At 38.8% G+C, this 23,390-nt stretch overlaps 1 long non-coding RNA gene across 1 annotated transcript; it reads right to left on the reverse strand.

Annotated features, from left to right (window-relative positions):
- Window positions 1-584: 584 nt before the first annotated feature.
- On the reverse strand, window positions 585-6,348 carry LOC125612639. Its single transcript, XR_007343129.1, has 2 exons — window positions 5,741-6,348; window positions 585-845 (listed from the first exon to the last, which is right to left on the reverse strand). It is a non-coding gene; the product is annotated as an uncharacterized LOC125612639 (long non-coding RNA).
- Between the last annotated feature and the right edge of the window lie 17,042 nt (window positions 6,349-23,390).

A 23,390-nucleotide genomic window follows, 5' to 3' on the forward strand; every position in this document is an offset into this window, starting at 1 on the left:
GGATTTATATGTCAAGATGGGATGTGTCCAGAAAAGCTTCACAGAAAAGGCAGCATTTGCTGCCCTGTGACTTGATCTATCTGTGTAGCTAGTCCCAGGGAGGAAGTCAGGACTGGTTACCCTGTGCCTTATACACAGTAGGTACTTAATAAATGTTTATCACGTTAAATGTTCGCTTGTGGATAGGACTTTTGCTTAGACATAGAGAGATCAAGGCCCAGGCTGTAATCTGGGCTGCTGGCGCAAGTCCTCTCCTGCTTGCAGGAACAATGCTCCCTAGGAATGAAGGCTGCAGAAGGAAGCCCCCCCGCCACCCCGTGGAAATTATGGCTTCAGTGGAGACAACACCTCTAGAAACTCCCTCCAGATGTTCCTAGTAGAGTTTGGAAACGCTGAACAGAAACCTCTTGGTAGAACCACTGGGCCTGAGAGTTTCCCCTTCCTAACAGGGGGGACAAGTTGTGGGAACCATGTCCATGTGAGGTACAGGCGATGGACATGGGGTTCCCCTGGGTGGAATGGGCAGCCTGAGAAATAAAAGCTAAGAAAAATAGAATGATGAAAAAACCACAGGACACAGAAAATAGTTTCAAAAGAGGGAGCAAGACGGGCTGATCACACGGATGGAACTTCTATACTCTGGCAAAATGGAGCCCCCACTTGCTTTATTTATGTCAGGGGACATCAAAGGCAAGGATAAGGTTTCAAGGGTGGAGTCTTGCTTCCTGGTGTCTTGCAGTCAGCAGGTCCATTGGCATCTTGGCAGGTCACATCCATCTCAGGTGCTGTGTGGGATCTCTAGCCGAGCTTGAGGGGGAAGTTCACCTGCACCAGGGGATCAATCCCTGTGGGGGTGCCATGGGAGGTTCTCAACGCCTGATTTATCCCCTCATTAGGCTACTACGTGCAACATAGCCCACACACAGCCCACAGACGGCTCATGACAGTAAGTGTGCAGTAAATTTTTTTTAATATTTTTTAGTTTTAGGTTGACACAATACTTTTATTTTTATGTGGTGCTGAGGATTGAACCCAGTGCGTCACGTATGCTAGGTAAGCATTCTTTCACTGAGCCACAACCCCAGCCTAGTATTCAATAAATTTTGGAGGGAGGGAAACTCTATGTTTTAGGGCCTCTATAAAGGTAGAGAGAAATAAAAAGACATACCAGAGGAGGGCATGTCAGCTAATGATAAGCCAAAATTAGTGTCACCAGCTGAATATGATGCACCCTCTTCCACCGTCCATCTAGAATACTGGGAAGCCTTGGTGAGCCAGGCAAGTTCTTACTGCTTCTTCTATCTCAGCACTTCCATTCAAGGACTCTACCCTTCCTCAAGAACAGGAGTAATTGCTCAAATCATGGGTGAACTAGAGCCCACTTGCTCTCTGGAAATATTACCCTACATTCCCCATTTTGTGAACTGGGGCCAGGAGATTAACACAGCAGATATTGGCATGCTGGCCCTGATCAAGACATGTTATTCCAGTTTCTCTTTTTAATCCTCAAAGTAGCTGCCTAAGCATTGCTACTAGAAGTGTAAAATGTGTAATTGCTTTCAAAAACAAGTTCATAGTTTCTTATAAAATTAAGCACACACTTATCATTGACCCAGAAACCCTGCTGCTAGGTATCTACCCAGAAGAAATGAAATATGTCCATACAAAAATCTGTATGGGGGCTGGGATTGTGGCTCAGTGGTAGAGTGCTTGCCGAGCATGTGTGAGGCCCTGGGTTCGATTCTCAGCACCACGTACCAATAAATAAATCAAATTTAAAAATTCATCAACAACTAATAAAAATTTAAAAATCTGTATGGGACAGTTTATAGCAGTTTTATTAATAATAGCCACAAATAACAGTTAGCTGGTGAATGGGTAAGCAAATTGTGATATGACCACATAATAAAAAACTACTCAGCAATTAAAAAAAGGAACAAATTACTAATATATATAATGACATGAATAAATTCCCAAAGCATTATGCTGAGCAAAAGAAATCAGCCGCAATAGAGTGCATCATATATGTTTCTGTTTATGTGAAGGTCTAGAACTGATTATATTGTATTATCCATAGTGGCAGCAAATCAGTGGCTATTGGGGGAAGCAATATCAGTGGCTATTGAGGGATCAACTGGGAACACCATGAGAAAACTTTCTGAGGTGATGGAAATAATCTATATATGATGATTAGTCTGTGAGTTACACGGGGACATACCTTTATCCAAAGTCATCAATTGGTATACTCGAGATTCGTGTATTTCACTATGTGTAAATAGTACCTAAATTAAGCTGGGTGCTGTGGTCCATTCCTGTAATCCCAGTGGTTTGGTGGCTGAGGCAGGAGGATTGCAAGCTTAAAGCAAGCCTTAGCAAGGCCCTGAGAAACTCAGCGAGACCTGTCTCTATACAGAATATTAAAAAAGGGCTGAGGATGTGGCTCAGTGGTTAAGTGCCCCTAGTACAAAAAAGAAAAAAAAAAGAAAAGAAAAAAAGTACCTAAAAATTAGAAAAAAATGTGTAAACAGAAACATAAAGAAAAAAAACGCACTTCTCTTTAAAAAATTTGTGTGGTATTGGGATATACTTACTTTAGAGGAAAGGAAAGAAGATCAAAGAAGGTATTATTTTTCTTTTTTGCCCTATATCATCTGTTACATAAACAGACAAAAAGAAGTGCCAAGAAGCTTACGTGATTTAGACTGGTATGAAAGGGAGCCAAGATAAGCATCATGAAGTTGCAGAGGGCCTGGGAAGTCATCCTGAAAAGATCCCACATTCCCATTGAGATTCCTGCTTTCCCTCCCTCACCATGGGTTAAATCAGATGCTGGGAGAAAACAGCAATATCCCTGCATGTGGAGAAGACACCAGAACAATGCAGAGAAGGAATCCATGATTAGATGATGTGGGCTGTGAAATGTTCATGTAAGTCACCTAAGAGCTCTGGAGTTTATTCCAGAGAAGCTCTAGGAGGTGGTGGGAGTAGGAAAGAGATGTATGATGTGAAGTGTGTTGACTTGTGTCAAGAGGGTGAGGGAGAGTAAGAATTCAGATCACCTTATGTTCTCTGCCATGGACGCCTCAGGGAATGAAAGTTGCTGAAATACTTTGGTTTTCTGCCTGTTTTATACTAAGGCACACATCATCTAAATCTCTCTGAAACATGGACATTGTTTTTTTGTTGTTTGTTTTTTTAAGTTAATTTTTTTAGTTGTAGATGGACACAATACCTTTATTTATTTATTTTTAATATGTTTTTAGCTGTTGATGACCTTTATTTTATTATTTATATGTAGTGCTGAGAATCGAACCCAGTGCCTCACACATGCTAGGCAAGCACTCTACCTCTGAGCCCCAGTCCCAGCCCCTAGACGTTGTTTTTTGTTCTAGGGATTGAACCTAGGGGTCCTTAACACTGAGCTACATCCCCAGCCCTTTTTATTTTTTATTTTGAGACAAGTGTCATTAAGTTGCCAGGGCTGGCCTTGAACTTGCAATACTCCTGCCTCAGTCTCTAGAGTTACTGGGATTACAGGTGTGCAGTGCCATGCCTGACTCCTAAAATATTTTAAAGCAAATCCAGGGTTAGCATTTCATCTTTAAATATTCTAGTTAAATATTATTTACAGCTGGGTGTGGTGGCACATGCCTAAATCCCAGTAGCTTGTGAGGCTGAGGCAGGAGGATCACAAGTTCAAAGCCAGTCTTAGCAACTTAGTGAGGCCCTAAGCAACTTAGTGAGACCCTGTCTCTAAACAAAATATAAAAAGGGCTGGGGATGTGGCTCAGTGGTTAAGAGCCCCTGGTTCAATCCACAGTACAAAAACAAAATAATTATTTACAAAGTTTTTTGAAAGAATAAAAAAAATTTTAAGTAAAATTAAGACAACATAACATTCACTGTCTAGTCATATGTATCTTAGTTTGTGTAAAAACACTTTATGGTGTTCAGCAGTGATGAAATTCCTCATTAATACACTTCTCAATGTATCCATTCAAGGACTGTATATGTAATTTTAATTCAAGCTGAGAACTTGAAAAGACAAACAATCAAAATTAAATAGATGGAGCACTAAACTCTGAAAGAGGTAAGAAAAAGAAAGCATAAATTATTAAATTAAAAAATTAATGTGTCCAAAGGTAGCAATATATCATACAAACTTAACTTGTGTATTCTGGAGTAAGCCTGTGTGTGTATAAATCCTTGGTCTTCAATTGCTTTGTTATATTGAGCAAAATCTTCCAGTGCTTTTTCTGATCTTAGTTTCCATGTTTTAAAATGAGTAATTCTGCTTATATATATTTTAAAGATTAAATGGTATAATCCATTGTAATAACTGATGTAAAATATTATACACAAACTTGCACAGAATAATTATTCAAAAAGCTATTTTTTTAAAGAAAGTGTTACACTATTTCAACAGAAGAATGTGTTGAATTATTGGGTGGAAAGAGAAATACTCGAAGATTGGAAAAAATTGTTTTTCAGCTCCATGATGTTTAGAAGATGCAACTAAAGCAGACATACAGTTTGAAAATACAAGGGCTTTTTAAAAAAGATATTGCAAGAAAATTTTAATAAAAAGATTCAAGTATAGACATATTAACATTAGACATTTAATATATAAAAAACAAAAAGGGATTCAAAGTCTCTCCCACTACGTGGGAAGAAAAATAAATGAGAGAAAAAACGCAGGAAAGAGAGAGAGAGAAAAAAAAAAAGGATTCTTGACCATGAAGGTAGAACAGTTTAAAAAGATCATAAATAAATAAATAAGCTAGGCATAAATATCCTAATAAGAGAAGATCTCCTAGTATTGCATGAATGTTATTTTTTTTTCTTTTGATAATGCTATGGTTATGTAAGCTGTTAACATTGGGGGAAGATGTTAACACAAATTCTTTATGCTGAGGTTGGGTATGTAGCTCAGTGGTGAGGTGCTTGACTAGTAAGTGCCAGGCCATGGTTCAATTCCTAGCACTGAAAATAAAGGGGGAAAATGAACAAATAAATTATCTGGATTACTTTTGCAAAATTCAGGGTAGTTCATAGTAAAAAGTTGAGTACTTAAAAGACCAAGAAATAAGGCTTTTAATAAAGCAAACGGGGCAGAATATCAGAATGCGTCTAATTTCTCTGCACAGAGAGATGTGGGAATTAAAAATGAAATAACTGAAATAAAATGTAGTAAGTGGGCTAGATGGAATATTAACCACAGCTTACAATGAATATGTTGAACTAGAAGATAGATATAAGGAGTTTGTTAGGATGCAGTGCAAATGACAAGTGAAGGCTGAGGAGAATTCTGAAAGTCCAGTGTATTCTCATTTCATAGAAATTTTAGACAGAAAGGGCCGCCCACAAAAAGGGAGAGGGAAACAAGCCAATTCCCTGCAGCTGGGTGTGTGTGTGTGTCCTGGGGCGGGTGGGGGCGGGGGGTTGGTTAAGTCAGGCTGGTCGCAGCTGCCTCTAAGCGCAACAGCGCTACTGGAACTGAGGTCGACGGTGTGGTACTTTAAAAGCCTGCAAACTGACTTCACTGACAATTGAATGAAATCCAAGTTCATTTGCTGTCTTCCCGCCCTCTCTTCCGGTATTACTGGTTAGAAACGTGCTAACTGCTCCTGGGTTCAGTTTTGCAAAAGGGTTCTTCCTAAAGTATTTGTTTCATGCATTAATGTCTCTCCTATCCATTAATTTTATTGTTTACTATTGATTATCCCACTGATAGCCAGACCTGTGGTGTGCCAGATCGGGTCTCAATGTTCACGGCGTCGTTGCTTTTGGACTAGGCCGGAGGGCCTCCAGGGCCTGGTGCAAATCTCCGAGAAGATAGTAAACAGCACCAAGAGTAATTGCAATTTACCGGTGCGACATTGATAAAAGCGAATTAGGGAGAAAGCGTTTGTTCTAGTTCGTAGCAACAAGCGCTTCTTATTGGCCAATGTGGAAGAACCTTTCCTTCTTAAAAGCACCCATTGGCTAAGAGTTCTGTCTATTTGAGAATAATTGAATCGTCACTTCCGCCTTTGCGTTACCTGGAAACGAACTTCCTGCGGATTAACAGCTGGCGGCTAGGCCAGTGTCTGAAGCCCGCGGTTCTGTTAAGCCACCAGGCGGCGCTAGGTAGGCAGAGGCCGTCTGGGCGGCTAGCTCACTGTGGTTCCACAGCTTTGGGATGTTGCGGCCAGAGGCTTCCGGATGAAGGATCTTTGGGGGACCCCGCGGTGGAGGCTCGTTGACTCCAACTTGCGCAGCTCGGAAATCGGGAACTACCACCGCCGATTTGGGCTCAGAACCCAAATGGTAAACCTCCGGCTGCCGCCAGCCCCTCAGTCCGCCGGACTCCCGGGACATCTGGCTGGGGCTGATCCATGTAATTTCCTAATCTTTTGACACAAAGGGCCTCGAGATCAAAGCTAAAGACGGGGATTTTTTTCCCCCTGCCCACCGGCTAAAAACACCCTTTTATTTTTTGGCAGGTGTTATTTTGCAGAACCCCGTGAGGAAGGAGATGGCCGGCGGGTTCAGGTTTATTAAATTCTTTTTTATATCGTGTTTACAATAACATAGCGCCCCAACTCTTTTTTAAAAATCCCATTCTTTTCCAGTTGTCTTAGAGGAATGCCTGTGGTAAGGGCAACCAATTACAGTGGATTAGGGATTTGTTATTGCTAATTGAACCAGTTTTTATTTTATTTTTTTAAATACTTTTATTTATTTATTTTTATGTGGTGCTGAGGATCCAACCCAGGGCCTCACACTCTCTAGGTGAGCACACTGCCGCTGAGCCCCAGCCCCTCTTTTTTAACATTTTTATAAAGCCAAGTGTTCTTGTATGTCAGTCTCGCACCCACTAGTGTCACCTGTACTACATACACTCTTGTATATGAATGAGAACTTGTCACACCTGAATCTCTGATGTGTCTAACTGTCAGCAACTGAAAGTACCCATCAGGGGTGTCTGCCTGTCCCTTTAACATGTCTGTCGTGCTTCCCATGTTTTTACCTCCCTAGAGACCATTTCTTTCCAGAGTATCACTTTTCAATAGAAATAAAATGTGAGCCATATCAGTTTTCTTGCCTCAGTCTCCCAAGCAGCTGAAACAATAGGTGCTTATTGCTCCTGGCTTAATTAAAAACTTTCTAGCAGACAGTGATTGATTGATTGATTGATTGATTGAATGTACTGGGGATTGAATCCAGGGATGCTTTACCACTGAATTATGTCTGCAGTACTTTTTATTCTTTATTTTGAGACAGGATCTCAATAAATTGATGAAGGTCTTGCTAAGTTACTGAGGCTGGCCTTGAACTTGCATTTCTCCTGCCTTGGCCTCCCAAATCACAAATCACAAGAATTACAGGCCTGCACCACCATGCTTGGCTCTAGCAGACACTTTAGAGAAATTAGAGGTGAAATTAGTGTTAGTAATATGTTTAATTTAACCCAAAATGTTAACATAGTTCAAAATATTATCAAATCAATGTCACTAAAATAAAATGATTAATGAGATGGTTTACATTCTTTCATACTGAATTTCATTTCAGATTAGCTGTTTTTCAAGTGCTCAGTAGCCACATGTGCAGATCTAAGACAGTGATTTTTTTTTTCTTTTTGGTATTGGGGATTGAATCCAGGGGTACTTTACTATAAGCAACATTCCCAGCCCTTTTTATTTTTTAATAGGGTCTCATTAAGTTGCTGAGGGCCTTACTAAGTGCCCAGCTGTCAAAACACTTGGAATGGAATCAGCACATGACCCATTTATCCCAATCCTCTGCATACACCCAAAGGATTAAAAATCAGCATACTATAGTGACGCAGCCACATTAATGTTTATAGCAGCTCAATTCACAATAACTAAGCTATGGAACTATCCTAGAAACCCTTCAACAGATGAATCAATAAAGAAAATGTGGTACATATACACAGTAGAAATTAGTCATAAAGAAGAATGAAATTATGGCATTTACTAGTAAATGGATGGAACTGAAGACTATCATGCTAAGTGAAATAAGCCAATCCCCCAAACCAGGCCAAATGTTCTGTCTGATATGTGGATACTAATACACATTAAGGGGGACAGGGAGGGAAGAATAGAAGTCTTTGGGTTAGAAAAAAGGGAATGAAGGGAAGAGGCGGGTAGGAATAGGAAAGACAGTAGAATGAATCAGATACAACTTTCCTATGCTCATATATGAATACATGACCTGTGTAATTCCATATCATGTTCAAACACAAGATTGGGATCAAAATTGTAGTGGGTTGCACTCCATATATGTATAATATGTCAAATTATACTCCACTGTTACGTATTCTAAAAACAACAAAACTATTACTTGTAAATGATGAAAAGCTAATAATACATTATATTCTTTATCCTTGATTTTATGAATATGATTTATTATTTTACTAAATATGAAAATATTGGGGGGGGGAGTTGCCCAGGATGGTCTTGAACTTGCAGTCCTCCTGCTTAATCTTCCCAAGTCGCTAGGATTACCGATGTGAGCTGCCATGCCTGGCTAAAAGAGTGGTTTTAAAAATCAGCATACTATAGTTTATACTATATTTTATATATTTTATGTATACATTCCACTGCTCTTCCCGCCTCCCTTGTTCTCCCCAATCCTCACACCCCTGAAGTCTATGACTGTGGCCCCCAACTCTAAATGTTTCATGTTTCTTTTCTAACATGGAGAATTACTTTCAATTCCTTAACACTTTGGCCTTATTCTGTTTTTTAAAAAAAAATTTTTAAGAGAGAGAGAGAAATTTTTTTTTTAAATTTATTTTTTAGTTTTTGGAGGACACAACATCTGTTTGTACGTGGTGCTGAGGATCGAACCCGGGCCGCACGCATGCCAGGAGAGCGCGCTACCGCTTGAGCCACATCCCCAGCCCAAAATAATTTTTAAAATTTATATATGACAGTGGAATGAATTATAATTCTTATTCCACATATAGAGCACAATTTTTCATATCTCTGGTTGTATATAAAGTATATTCACACCAATTCATGTCTTTATACATGTACTTTGAATAATAATGTCCTCCATCACATCCCACCATCATTTCTGTTTTTGGATTTTTTTTTTTTAAGGGTCACAATTTTCCTGACCACCATTCACCTTTTCTCATAAGTTGTGAAATGCCTTTTTGTTTTGGTTAGGAGGCTTTTTGCAGTAAAATTGTGATTATTTATGTTAATGAATTAGAAACTTTTCCTATTTTTTTCATCTATCTTGACAGATTTCCAAATTAATTTTACAGTTAATCAAAGTAGACAGGGTAATTTTAGAAGTGTGTATAGAATCCCTTATGCTTCTGCCTTGATTTTTATTTTTATTCATTTTTATTATGTATTTTTATCTTTTTGCATTGCTGGGAGTTGAACCCTGGACCTTAAATGTTAGCATACAATCTACCACTGAGCTATGCCCTCAGCCCTCTGAATTGATTATTATTATTTTTCCTGAATTGATTATTAAACTAGTATATTTAAGTTTAATATACATAATATACATATACATAAGTGTATATTATGTGTGTGTCTGTGTACACATATATAGATGTAAGATCTCTAAGTATTGCTATGCTTTATTTAACTTTTTTTTTTAGAGAGAGAGAGACAGAGAGAGAGAGAGAATTTTAATATTTATTTTTCAGTTTTTGGCGGACACAACATCATTGTTTGTATGTGGTGCTGAGGATCGAACCCGGGCCGCACGCATGCCAAGCGAGCGCGCTACCGCTTGAGCCACATCCCCAGCCCTATTTAACATTTTTAATAATTAAATTTATTTTGTTTAAAGTTTCCACTAAACTGATATAAAATTTTGTGTTGTTTTACATCAAAAATTAAAATTAGGGGCTGGGGTTGTGGCTCAGCGGTAGAGCACTTGCCTAACATGTGCAAAGCCCTGGATTCGATCCTCAGCACCACATAAAAATAAATAAATAAAATAAAGGTGTTGGGAAAAGTATAAACGGCAGCCATACCCCAGAGAAAAAACCCCAACATGGCGCCTAAGCACCTCTTCTTCCTACCTTCTTCTTTTCTGCAGTGGCGGGAAAAGTTCCCGCCAGTGTGAACTCTCCCGCCGGCGCCAATTTCAAATCTCGCTGGCGGGGAACCTTAGCCCCAATGAGAACTAATTCCTGGGCTCCGGAGCTGATATCTGAAAGAACTTGCCAATAAACGGGTTGCCTGCCATTTATCTAGACCCTACCATCTCCCCCTTAGTTCTATATAAGCACACTGCTTTTTGCAATAAAATTGGAATTCTCCCGGCGAAGTGTCTTTGCGTGGGGAATTCTTTCACCTAAAATCCTGGGACCACACCAGTCAGTTTCTCCCAACCCCATTCTTGGAGTTGGGACCGAGCCAATCCTGCTATCCTGAAAATACCGGATCTAATTGGACTTGGGAGAAGACACTTGTGAACTTCGCGGCCATTGAATTTTAACAAGGGGCTTCTAAACTTGATTGTATGAGCGGCGAAAGTGGGTCTGAAGCATCTCAGAATTCAGGTAGAAGCCAACATGCCCTCCGCCTCTCTCCGAAACTACACTTCCCAGAGGCCTCTGGGGTCACTTCCGTCCTCTCTTACTGCCGTCCCTCCGAAGTAGTGCTTACTTACAGAGGCACTTCGGCCAGTTGGTTAGGCCCATCAGGCTGGTTTGTGGTTGGGCCGGGCTCCCTGTTTCGTTTTTTTCCCGCGTCTCTGCCCTTTATTTCCTCCAGCTTCGGCCTCAGGATCCGTGACGTGCACCCCATGTTCCGCGAGTGCTGTCTAGTCAGCACGAGTCTCTGCCTGCCCCCATTTTAGTCACAGAGACAAACTGGGAGAGCGCTCTCCTGTAGGCACACCGTGCCGTTTTTCCATCGTTGAAGCCCGTAGGGTTAGAGACAAACTCACTGCACTGCTGGGGACAAGGGCTTCACTCTCTGGTCAGTTTGGAGCTGAGCATGAGAGTGTTGGGGCATCCTAGACCCCCTTTCTCCATTTCTGGGTTGGAACTGGCTGCGCTGTTGATTTCTGTGGCATCTCCGACCTCTAATTGTGGGGCTTTGGAGTAGATGCCTTTTTAACATGTTGGGAGGGAGGTTCCACCTAGACACTCAACAGGGGGAGACCAGGAAAATGGCCACGGGGCTCCTGAGAGCCAAAAAAGAGGTGAGAATTATCTGTAATTACATCTTGGCTGTCATCAGGATCCCTGCTGCCCCACTCCTTACCTTTTATTGCCCTGGAGGCTGCCTTGCTGACAAATTTCATTCCTTGCCCTTGAAAAGTGGTTCATACCTGGTGTCTTCCTTTAGTATACCCTTCTTCTGCATCCATTGCTCAGTCATTCAAGTTAATGTGAACACCACACACAGCAGTTTCAATAATAATACAGGGACATCCAAGCGCAGTTGTCCAGTGATATGGATTAAAAACGGGAACTGCAGAGACACCTGTGGCCTGAGCGGTTAAGGAGGAGAAGTAGGACTGTCTGAGTTGTAGCTGGGGGGTTTGGTAAATTGGAGAGCTGGGGGGAAGAGGACCAGAAGCATAGTTTGTTTCAGAGACTGGGCCACTGGGCATACTACCATTGCCCCAGTGTGGAAGGAATATAGTAGCCAATAGACCTATTTAAGGTTAATTTAAAAATATGTGTGATAGAGACTAGCTATTCACACGTGGAGCAGGAGGAATTTGATATGGTATGAACTGAATTTTACATATGAGAGCACTTTTGGCATGGGCAGTTCTGGAGGTCCTGCTTCTCTAAAAATAAATCTGCCTTAGGGCTGGGGCTGGGGCTCAGTGGTAGAGTGCATGCCTAGTGGTGAGGCACTGGATTCGATCCTCAGCACCACATAAAAATGAAATAAAGATATTGTGTCTGCCTACAACTAAAAAATAAATATTTTAAAAAATATCTGCCCTAAACCTGCATTGTCCTTTGGTGTCAGGAAGTTTTACCAGGATGTTCTCTTCATCATTTGGACAGAACCTGTAGGGTCTATTTGTGGCACTTCCTATAGTCTTCTCTATACAGAGGTTAAAATCATTCTCAAGGTAATATTTTTGCATGCCTCTCTCATTTTATAACCTCCCTGGTCTCTGAGAAATTTTTTCCTCCACCATGAGTTTGAGTGGGGACAGATCAAACGGAATTCCCTGTGCCAGGCTGAGGAGTATAGATTTTGTCTTTGAGTAAGCTGGGTTTTGAAGGATATTACGAAGAGACTCAGCATCAGAAAATCAGTTGTATGTGGGAAAATAGTGGTTGGCGGACTATAGGAATTTAGGGGATGCCTTCTAATTCTTGAGAATGGTGACTAGGATGACCTTGACTTAATTAAATGAAGATTTATTGAGTGTGGATATAGTTACCAGAATGTCTTACTATCATTTTTGATATGGGCTAATTGACTATGCTTATCAGCCAATGAGAGTAAAATCTACATAGAAAAGAGATTTGTATTTAGTTTAATCCTGGACTCCTTTGGTGGAGATTTATATGTTCCTACATGTTTTCAGAGCAACACTGAGAGTTCAGTGTTTCTTGTTTGTAAAATATTTCATTCACTTGAAAGTGTTAACACCAAGAACGCATAAGAAATCCCACTCAGAAATTTTCCAAGATAATATTGAATCTTTTATGTATGTGCTATCTTTTTAAAAAATATTTATTTTTTAGTTGTAGTTGGACACAATACCTTTATTTTATTTATTTATTTTTATGTAGTACTAAGGATTGAACCCAGGGCTTCACATGTGCTAGGTGAGCGCTCTACCACTGAGCCACAAACCCAGACCTGGATGTGCTATCTTAACCACTCATTTACTATTAATAAGGAAATGTTCTGATGTACTATGAAAAGCCAAAAGTTTGTGTCAGCTGATTTTTCCTGTTACCTTTTTCACTCTCAGACTCTTAAGCCGGAAGAGTCATATAATCAACATGTTCCTTAATATAGATTTTTTTTTTTTTGGTACTGGGGATTGATCTCAAGGAGGCTAAGGCTTCTTCACCTGATTTGGGTCTGGAAATGCCAGGATTGTGAGCTAAATAAACCTTTTTTAAGTGAATTGCCTCAAGTATTTTGTTATAGTAATGTGAAGCCGAACTAATATACCTAGCAAGTCCTGTCATGTTTATATTTTCCTCTAAATTAGCTTACTAATTCCATAATAATTCTACAATGCTTCTATTTCTATACATTATTATATGGGCTCCATCCCCAGCCCACAACTGAAATTTTCAGCTGGCTCTCTGGAGATTTCCTTAGCCAGATCTGAGAGATCATCAGTTATATATTCTTTTTTCCCAAGTTCATGCAGCAGTAGTTTTACTGTATATATAACAACCTTTTTTCAAACTACCGTAGCAGTGTCTTTACTACTTTTTCAGTCTCTGCTAACATTTTGTTTACTAGTTTTATAACCCGCGATAACAGTTTTCCAAGCTTCTGCCCGCATCAGGCTCCCAAAACTAATGCCACATGTTTTAGGTATTTTTTTTATGGAAGCAGTTCAATTCTATGCACCAATTTAGGGGCTTAAAGAACTTAGTGGCTGGGGCTGGGGCAATAGCTCAGCGGTAGAGTGCTTACCTAGCACATGTGAGGCCATGGGTTTGATCCTCAGCACCACATACAAATGAATAAATAGAATAAAGGTATTAAAAAAATTCCTTCCTTTTAAAAAAAAAGAACTTAGTGGCTTAAAATGAAACCATTTATTAGTTTGCAATTCTGTTGGTCAGCAAATAGGCCTAGCACATTTGGGCTGATTCTTATGTGGTTAGTCAGCTGGCTCCTGAGCTGGAGCTGGGCGACCTCACGTGTCTCGAAGTTGACAGGCTGGTTGGCTGGGTTGCTTCAGTTCTTGGTTCTCCATGTGGCCTTTTTCACTGAAAAGCTAATGTTATTCACATGATGGTCTCCAGGTATCCTGCACAGAAAGAATGAAAGCCAGTCCCCAAACCAAACACTCTAAAGTAATGCTTACATCATATTTGCTAATGTCCCATTTCATAAACCAAATCACGTGATCAAGCCCAGGGTTACTTTAGAGGGAAAATTCATAAATTGGTAGAAACAGGTATGATTCACTGGAGGCCTTCACTGAAACAGTCAACCAATAGGATGTTTTTGAGTGGAAGCAATAGGAAACCCCACTTAGGCTGAAAAATAATAATTTAGATCATATAGAAGGAAGTCCAGAGAGAGGGCACACCTTAAGGTTGGTCCTGTAGTTCTATATACTTACCAAGGTCTGGCATTCATTGACTTCTCCATTTTGTTCTCCCACGTGTCAGCCTCATCCAGGCTCATTTCCCTCAGAGTTATAGGATATTTGGATAATGACCCTGTAAGGTAAATATTATTATAATATCGATCTTATAAGGAAATTGAGACATGGAGAGAGGAGAGTAATGACTCTTTTAAACACAGTTTATAGCCAGCATTTTGCTTTGGACCACTGAGTAGTTCTCTAGCTTTAGGGAGCCTTTTGACCTCTCATTCTAAGCTTCAGGCAAGGTGGCTCCTGGATAAAACAGGGATGTATTTTTTGTTAAAGGCTTTTGTGGTGTTCAGGGATGTGGCTGTGGACTTCTCCCAAGAGGAGTGGAGGTTGTTAAGCCCTGCTCAGAAGATCCTACACAGGGAAGTGATGTTGGAGAATTATAGCCACCTGATATCATTAGGTAAGTATGACGTCCCTTAGCACTAAAATTTGTCCCACATGATATTTTTCATGTGTCATGAGAAATTATTCTTTTGGGTTGCGCTTAAAAATAGTGATTTACCTTTTTTACTTTATTAGTAAATATAGATTTAATAGAGTTGAAGCAGATAGCTTGATTTACTCATATTATGTATGATATCACTCATGCATTTCCAGGCCTCTTTCCCAAGGCTTGGCTCTCATTTTACTTTATCTTTAGTATGATTCATTTCTGGAACTGCCTTTCCTCACTCAGCTTTCCTACTTTGAATAATTAACTATCATAGGTCTTTTGTAACCTTGTGAGTTCTCATAATCAAGTATCTCCTTGTTTTCTTCTCTATGAACAGAAATTGCATTTTCCAAACAAAAACTCATTACTCAGCTAGAGCAAGGGGAAGAGCCCTGGAGAGAGGTGAGAAAACATCTGCCGGACCTCTGTCCAGGTGAGTGTGAGCGTGGGATAGATGCTTACATCTATCTAGCATACAGTTTGGCAGATAGAGAAGGAAGAGGCATTTCTCAGATCCTGAGAAGAAGCTCATCTGCAGGCCTTCTAGGCCACTGGTAAGGCTTTGTAGCTTTGGTTTCCTTGCAGAATATACTCTTCAGTTGGGGAGGGACTTTTCTGAGGGAGGATCTCTTCCCTCCTCCTGAAAACCTCCCTTCCTCATTTGTCTTGCCTCCTCTATAATGCTTTCCATGTTCATAGTCTTTTTTTTCTTTCCTCTGGATCTTAAAAACTGTACCTACCTCATTGACATTAAATCTACCAACATTTTGTCTCGACTACGACCCATGAAGACGAGTTGAACTGGGTTTAAAAGAGCAACATTAAGCTAAGAAAGCAGCGAAAATAGTTTTTAAACCAAGGGCAGGATGGCTCTGTGACCTTAAAGGGCTAGAAAGAGCACTGGAAAGAGCATGAGCCTGCATTTCCTTTATTTTATGGGGGGGATCAGAGAGGAATAAGTTTTCAAGGGTGGAGTCTTGCTTCATGATTTCTTGTGGTCAGCAGATTGATTGACATCTTGGTGAGTCACACTGATCTCAGGTGCTGTGTGGGATCTTAGGCAGAGCTAGAGGGGGAGGCACACCTGCATCATGCGATCAGTCTCTGACAGGGTGTTGGCAGTGCAGGCCTATCCCCTCAAGAGGCTACTATGCACAACACAATCCACACACAGCCCATGGACAGTTCGTGACACTTCTGGATACTTTCTGTTTTCTCTTATACTAAAAATAACTGATTATCTCTACTTCTCCAGATTATAGAAAGCTATGAATAATAATAAAATAATTCTCATGTGCCAGCACTCTAGTTTAAGAAATAAAACATAATCTAACTATTTCCAGATTGTATCACATACCTTCCTGATGTCCTGCCAAAAGAGAACTGTTTACAGATTTATAATGCCTATTTATAACAATGTTAGGGATTTATAATGCCCAATTCGGTTTCTCTGGAACTTGTAAATATAATAAACTTTAAAAATTTTTGTTTTATTTTATTTTTTTTCCTGATCCTCTCCTTTGTATTTTATTTTGGCCATACCTGACTGAGCATCTCATAAAATAATTTAAAACATGGTACAAATATTTTGCATATGTTTTGGTACATTTATTTCTAGGTATTTATATTCATGTTGTCATGTTTTTATATGCTATTCAAAATGGAATTGTATTTTATTTTATTTAAAATATTTATTTATTTATGTTGGGTGCAGAGCAGGCTGAACTGTGTTGTCTGCAGGGCAGGCTGAACAGATGTTGACTGCAAGATAGCCCATGCACTCAAACCCCCCTCTATTTGGTCCTTTATCACCTGTTTGTGTCAAGTCCCGCTCAAGGCTGAGCACTCAACCCCCCTTGGGCCAACAAGGCAGCTTGCAGACCCAGATGCCCCATTAGATTTGGGCTATAAAAACTCCCTCCTGCCAGGCCCCCCTCTCTCTCCCTCTCTCTCTTGCTCTTTCTCTCTTGCTCTTTCTCTCTTGCTCTCTCTCTCTTGCTCTTTATCTTTCTTACGCGCGCTCTCTGTCTCTCTCTTGCTCTTGCTCTCTCCCTGTTCATCTCTTCTCTTTTCTCTCTCTCTCTTTCCTTCTTTCCTTTCTCTTTGTTGCACTGCTGCAATAAAGATCTTTTGGTTGCTCCGAGTGTTGTGGTCACTTTCCTTTCAATTTATTTTTTAGGTGTAGATGGACACAACACAATGCCTTTATTTTTATGTGGTGTTGAGGATCGAACCCGGGTCCCACCCATGCTAGGCGAGCGCACTACCTCTGAGCCACAATCCCAGCCCATGTATTTTAAATTTTGAGTTTCAGTTGTTCCCTGCTAGTATAGCGAGAATATTATTTATATATTGCCCATGTTTCCTGTCACTCTGATTAATTCACTTATTAATTATAGTATTTTTTTGTAGATTCTTAGAATTTTCCATGTGTAGGTCATGTCATCTATGAATAAAAAGTCAGTTTTGCTCTTCCTTTTTATACTGCGTGCTTTTGATCCTTCCTCCCGCCACCCTTTTCTTCCCTTCTTTCATCCTTCCATCTTTCCCTCTTTATCTTTTTATTACCATTTATCTCTTTTTTCCCTTATTGCAATTGCTAGGACCATTGGTACAATTTTGAATAGAAGTTGTGAAAGTGGACATTCTTTCCCTGTTCTGTATCTTGGGTGGCAAGAGTTCACTTTTTCATCATATAGTATGATGTTACTTTTATCAGGTTGATGTATTTCCCTTTTGTTCCTGTTTTGTTGAGTTTTTTTTTTAATCATGGATGAGTGTTGAATTTTTTCACATGACTTTTATGTTTTTATTTAGATCAGAAGTCACAAAATTAGACCTGTGGTGTTGTAGGGACAAACGAAGCAAGGCACCGAAGATAGCAGGAAACAGTTTTATTTGGTTGCAGCCAGGTTCACAGGGTACAGCCCTGTAATCAATAAATCCCCTGCACCCCAAGTTCAGGGAGTTTCAGAGTTTTATACCCAGTGTGTAAGGGGAGAGGCTCAGAAGTTCACAGTCTGCAGAAGTTCACATAAAAGCAGCTTTTGCTTTCACTGTTCTGGGCAAGTTAACTCTTCAAGGACAACACCTGAGAAGGGGAGAGCTTCATCTCCCCTTTCTTTCCTCCCCCTGCCAGCTGTTACCATGGGCCCATTTGTAACTTATCTTAAAAATGTAGACATCTCTGTGAACCCAGCTCAAGGCCCAGAGGCCTTGTTTGCACATTTCTTCAAAGTACTATACTGGATATGTTTGTGAAAACCAGTAAGGGGGTGTCCAGCACCTGGAGTGCTGGTATCTTCTCCGCCAGTGGCCAAGTAAACAGGGTGATACGAAAATAGAAAGTTTATCTACAATGGACTCTTTTGCTGATAGTCCTTAAATTAGCCATGGTGAAGAGGGCTTTTCTGTGGAGAAAGGGGGTGCCACTTCAGTGGGATGGTAATGTTTTTTCTTTATAAATAGAGTTCATATAAATAAAGTTTTATTAGAAAACAGCCATACCCATTTAATTGACTTGTTGTCTCTCAATGCTTTCATATTATCAGTACAGCTGAGTATTTAAAACAAACATTGTGTGGCTCACAAGCCAATGTATGTTGTTTGACTTTTTAAGAAAAAAAAAATCTCAGACCCTTGCTTTAGGAGATAATATGGCATTTCTTCTTTAGTTTGTTAATATGGTCAATTTGTATTGATATTTTTTAGTAGGCGGACAAAATACTTTATATTTTTAGCTGTAGATGGACCCAATATATTTATTTATTTATTTTTTATGTGGTGCTGAGAATTGAATCCAGTGCCTCACACATGCTAGGCAAGCGCTCTACCACTGAGCCACAACCCAGCCCTTGATTGATTTTTGAAAGCTGAATAAGCCTTTCATTCTGGAGTAAACCTTATTTCATCATATTATATATATTTTAAAAATTTTATTGAGTTTGATTTCAAATGTTTTGCTAAGAATTTTTATCAGTGTTCATGAGGGATTTTGATTGGTAGTTTCCTTAAGTCTTCGTCTGGTTTTGATTTGAAAGTAATAGTAACTTCATAAAATGAGGTCAGAGGTATCCTTCCTTTGTTTTATTGAAAGTTTATTAGAATTAGTATTCTTTCTTTAATGTTTGATAGAATTTGCCAGTGAGGTTTTCCTTGAGGGAGGATTTTAAATTTCAGATTTTATTTACTTAATAGATATGTGACTATTTTATTCTTTGTTTCTTTTTATATCAACTTTTAAAATTTGTATATTTCAGCTTGTCCATTTTAGCTAGAAATTAATTTTATGTATCTTTGCAAAGAACCAACTTTTGATTTCATTGTTATTTTTGGTGGTACTAGGGATTGAACTCAGGACCTCATACATGGTAGGTAGGTACTCTACCATTGAGCTATATCTGCAGCCCTTTTAAAAATTTTATGTTTGAAACAGGGTCTTGATAAGTTTTCTGCACTGGCCTGGAACTTATAATATCTTTTGAGAAGTTATCATATAGTTAGTTTTTCTTTTATATGTAATTTATCTTCTGTGATTGTTTTCGATCTTTTCAACAGTGGTTTTCAATAGTATGTGATGTTCTTAGAGATAGTTTTCTTTGTGTTGTCACTACCTGGGCATTATGAAGCTTCTTGAATCTGTAAGTTAGGTTTTCTACTCATTTGGTAAAATATATGGCAATTATTTCAATGTATTTTCTGCCCCTTTTATTCTCCTCTCATTCTAGAACTCCAGTTTACCAGTATATTGGGCTACTATATGTTGCCCATACATTTCTGAAAGTGAATACTTTCTCACAACTTCTGTTCATTTTTATTCAATCTCTTTTCTCTCTTTTTTTGGAATGGAGTAGGTAAATTCTATTTATTCATCTTCATATTTACTAATCCTTCTTCTTCCATTTTCAGTCTGCTACTGAACCTTTCAAGTGAATTCTTAAATTAGTTATTGTTTGTTTCAGTTGGGTAATTTCTTTTTTAAAAAATGTGTCAATTTCTCTATTATAATTCTATATGTTTTCTAATATTGATATCCTATTTTCCTTTTTTCTTTGAATATAATTTTCTTTAGTTAGTTGAAAATACAATGGCTTCTTTGAAATCTTTGTATGCTAAATTTAACAACTGGACCCACTCCCTTGCCCACTTTTTCCCCCATCATATGGTCAACACTTTTCTGTTTCTCATCTGAATTCGAACTGTAAACTTTGGTCTCCTCAGCAATATGTAACAGCTGGTATTCCTGCTTTGTTCCTGTTGCTTTAAATAGCTTCTTTTTTAGCTGGCCTTCTGGCAATCTCTCACATATCTACGTAATTTGCCTTTCATCTGAGGATTTGGGCAGAGACCACATGCAGTTTTTAGGGCTACACTTTTAGTGGTTTCTTTGTTGTTAAGGATTCAGTAATTCTCAGTTATTCTTCTGGCCTTTTGGTTTTCTGGTATTTCAGATCCATAAGTCTTCTTTACTCCCTTCCCTCTGAGCTGTTTGTAGAATATACTCAGTTGAAAATGCTGATTTATAGATCTTACTCCATGTGGCTCTTTAAGAGTCAGTTTCTCGGTTATCTCTTCCTATTTTTTTTCTCACCCCTTTGCAGATATTTTTCCATGTTTGTAGATTATCTTCACTTTTCTAATGATGTCTTTTCAAACAGAAAAGTTTGAAATTTTGATGAAATCCAATTTATCAGGGTTTTTTGGTCTTGTTTGGTGGAACTAAGGATGGAACCAGGCCTCATGCATGCTATTCAAGGTCTTCCATTGTGCCCCTATTGCTGTTTATGTTGTTGTTATTTTTAAATAGGTTGTGTTTTTGGTTTTCTAACTAAGAATTTTGTACTTAACTCAGATCACAAAAATTTCTTTCTTCTTTGGTTTCTTTGAGAAGTTTTATGCTTTTGGTGCTTACATTTAGTACCATGATCCATTTTGAGTTACTTTTTGTATATTATGTGGGGATGAGAGTCTAAGCTTATTTTTTTGCATGTGAATATTCCATTGTCCTGACATTCTTTGTTTAAAAAGAGTATTCTCTTTCCCCACTGATTTACCTTGGCACCTTTCAATTGATTAAAAAATCAGTTGACTAGAAATCTAGAGATTTGTTTCTGGTCTTCCAATTTTTTTCCACTGAAGCTATCCTTCTTATGACACCTCCTCCTTATGATACTATCTTCATTGCCACAGCTTTATATTAAGTTTTGAAGTTGGATTGTCTAAGTTCCTTAATTTTCTTTTTTTTTCTAATATTTTTTAGTTGCACATGGATTTTTCACTTTATTTATTTATTTATATGTGGTGCTGAGGATGGAATCCAGGGCCTCACACATGCCAGGCAAGTGCTGTACCAGTGAGCCACAACCTCAGTTCCCTTAGCTTTCTTTATCAACATTGCTTTGCATATTTTATGTATTTTGAATATCAATATAAGTTTTAGAGTCATATTGTCAATTAATAGGAAAACAAAGAGCCACCTGTGGTTTTGATATAAGGATTACGCTGTACCTATAGATCAGTTTTGGGGAGAACTACCATCTTAATAAGATTGAGTCTTGTAATCCATGAGTATCTTTCTCTTTATTTAGGATTTATGGTTTATAAATCTATTGCTACTTTTGTCATTTCCTTATTATTTTTTCTACTATCTTATGATATTGTGAATGGTATTGTTTTCTCAATTTCATTTTTGGAATAGTCATTGCTGGTATATGGAAATATTTTTGTATATTTTTGTATATTGATCTTGTATCACATGACCTTACTAAACACAATTATTTCTGTTTGCTTGTTTGAAATTTTGTACATACAAGGTCTTATCATCTGTAAGCAAAAGAATGTTTTACCTATTCCTCTTTTTTTAAGAGAGAGAGAGAATTTTAATATTTATTTATTTATTGGCGGTCACAACATCTTTGTTTGTATGTGGTGCTGACGATCGAACCCAGTCCGCACGCATGCCATGCAAGTGCGCTACTGCTTGAGCCACATCCCCAGCCCTACCTATACCTTTTTAATTTAGATGCCTTTGATTCTTCTTCTCCATGGCCTGCCTGCCTCACCTTTTCTTCTTTGGCATTTTGGCTGAAACATGACTTATACTGGCTTTTCCTCATGTACATGTTGAATCATTTTTTCTTTTGCTCCTCTGTTAAGATTTTCTCTTTTTTTTTTCACCCACACTTTGACTATGATATCTTTAGCTGGGATCTTTTTTTAATTATTTTTATTAGTTATAGATGGACACAATACCTTTATTTGATTATTTTTTATGTGGTGCTGAGAATCAAACCCAGTGCCTCACAAGTGCTGGGCAAGTGCTAGCCACAACACCATCCCTAGCTGGATCTTTTTATGTTTATCTTACTTGGGGTTGATTGAACTTCTTGGATTTAAAGACCAATTTTTTTTCATTAAATTTGGGAAGTTTTCAGCTATTTTTTGTTGAGTTTTTTTTTTCTCTGATCTTTTCTCTCTCTTCTTCCTGAGTGCCCATCACATATAGGTTGGTTGCTTATAGGCATCTTATTCTGAGGCTTTTGGTTTCTTTAATCTTTGTTTTCCTCTCTTCTTCAGTTTAGTTCATTTCTGTGGATCTGTCTTCAAGTTCACTGGTTCTTTTGCACACTTAAATATTTACTTTTGTATATACCTAATAATTTTGTAATTTCAGTTGTGTTGCTTTTGAATTCCAGAATTTCCTCTTGTTTCTTTTTAATAGTTTGTTCTTAGGAAGGTTCTCTTCTTATTGAGTCATTGATACATACTTTGCTTTAATTTTTCACATATTGTTTTAGTTCTTTCAACATATTTATGTTAAACTGGATGTTTTAGATAGTATATTATAATTCCTCTGGTACCTGAATATATTTCCTGGCTGAAGATTGTTTTTGCTGCTTTTTGTTTGTTTTAGTTAACTTTTCTAGATGAAATCTGTGAAACATGTCTCCTCTGTGAAGATGATGCTTTTGCTTGATTGTTTTATATATGTGTATATATATTTTTTCTCCCCCAGTACTGGGGATTGAATCAGGGGTGCTTTGCCACTGAGCTGTATCTCTGGTGCCCTCCCCCCACCCCTTTTTGACTCACTAAATTGCTGAGGCTTTGAACTTGGAATGCTCCTGCCTCAGTCTCCCTAGTTGCTAGGATTACAGTGTGCACCACCACGCCTGGGTAGTGTTAATTCTTGCTTCCTTGATGTCAGTCTTGTAACTGCAGAACTTAGTGATCTGTAAGAATTGGCCATATACGTACTCAAAGACTTTGAGTTAGAAAGGCTTCCTATCTATATTTATGGTTAAATGTGTGGGTTGGGGAGAAAATTCAAAGGTCAGGTTGTTTTAAATCTTTCCTGAGATGGGCATGGTAGTGCTCTCCTGTAATCCTAGCAATTTGGAAGGCTAAGGCAGGAGCTTCACAACTTTGAGATCACAACTTCAGCAACTTTGTGAGGCTCTAAGCAACTTATTGTGACCCCATCTCAAAATCAAATATAAAAAGGGGTTTGGAAGATAGCTCAGTGGTAAAGCACCCCTGGGTTCAATCCCCAGTACTGGGGAGGGGGTGTCTTTCCTGGCATTCTACTTTCCACTGAGCCCTCTTATTTTCCCTTTACCCTGGTTGTCATCTCCTTGTCAGG

The sequence above is a fragment of the Marmota marmota genome, unplaced genomic scaffold, assembly GCF_001458135.2.
Source record: "Marmota marmota marmota unplaced genomic scaffold, marMar, whole genome shotgun sequence".
Classification (NCBI taxonomy): Eukaryota; Metazoa; Chordata; class Mammalia; order Rodentia; family Sciuridae; genus Marmota; species Marmota marmota.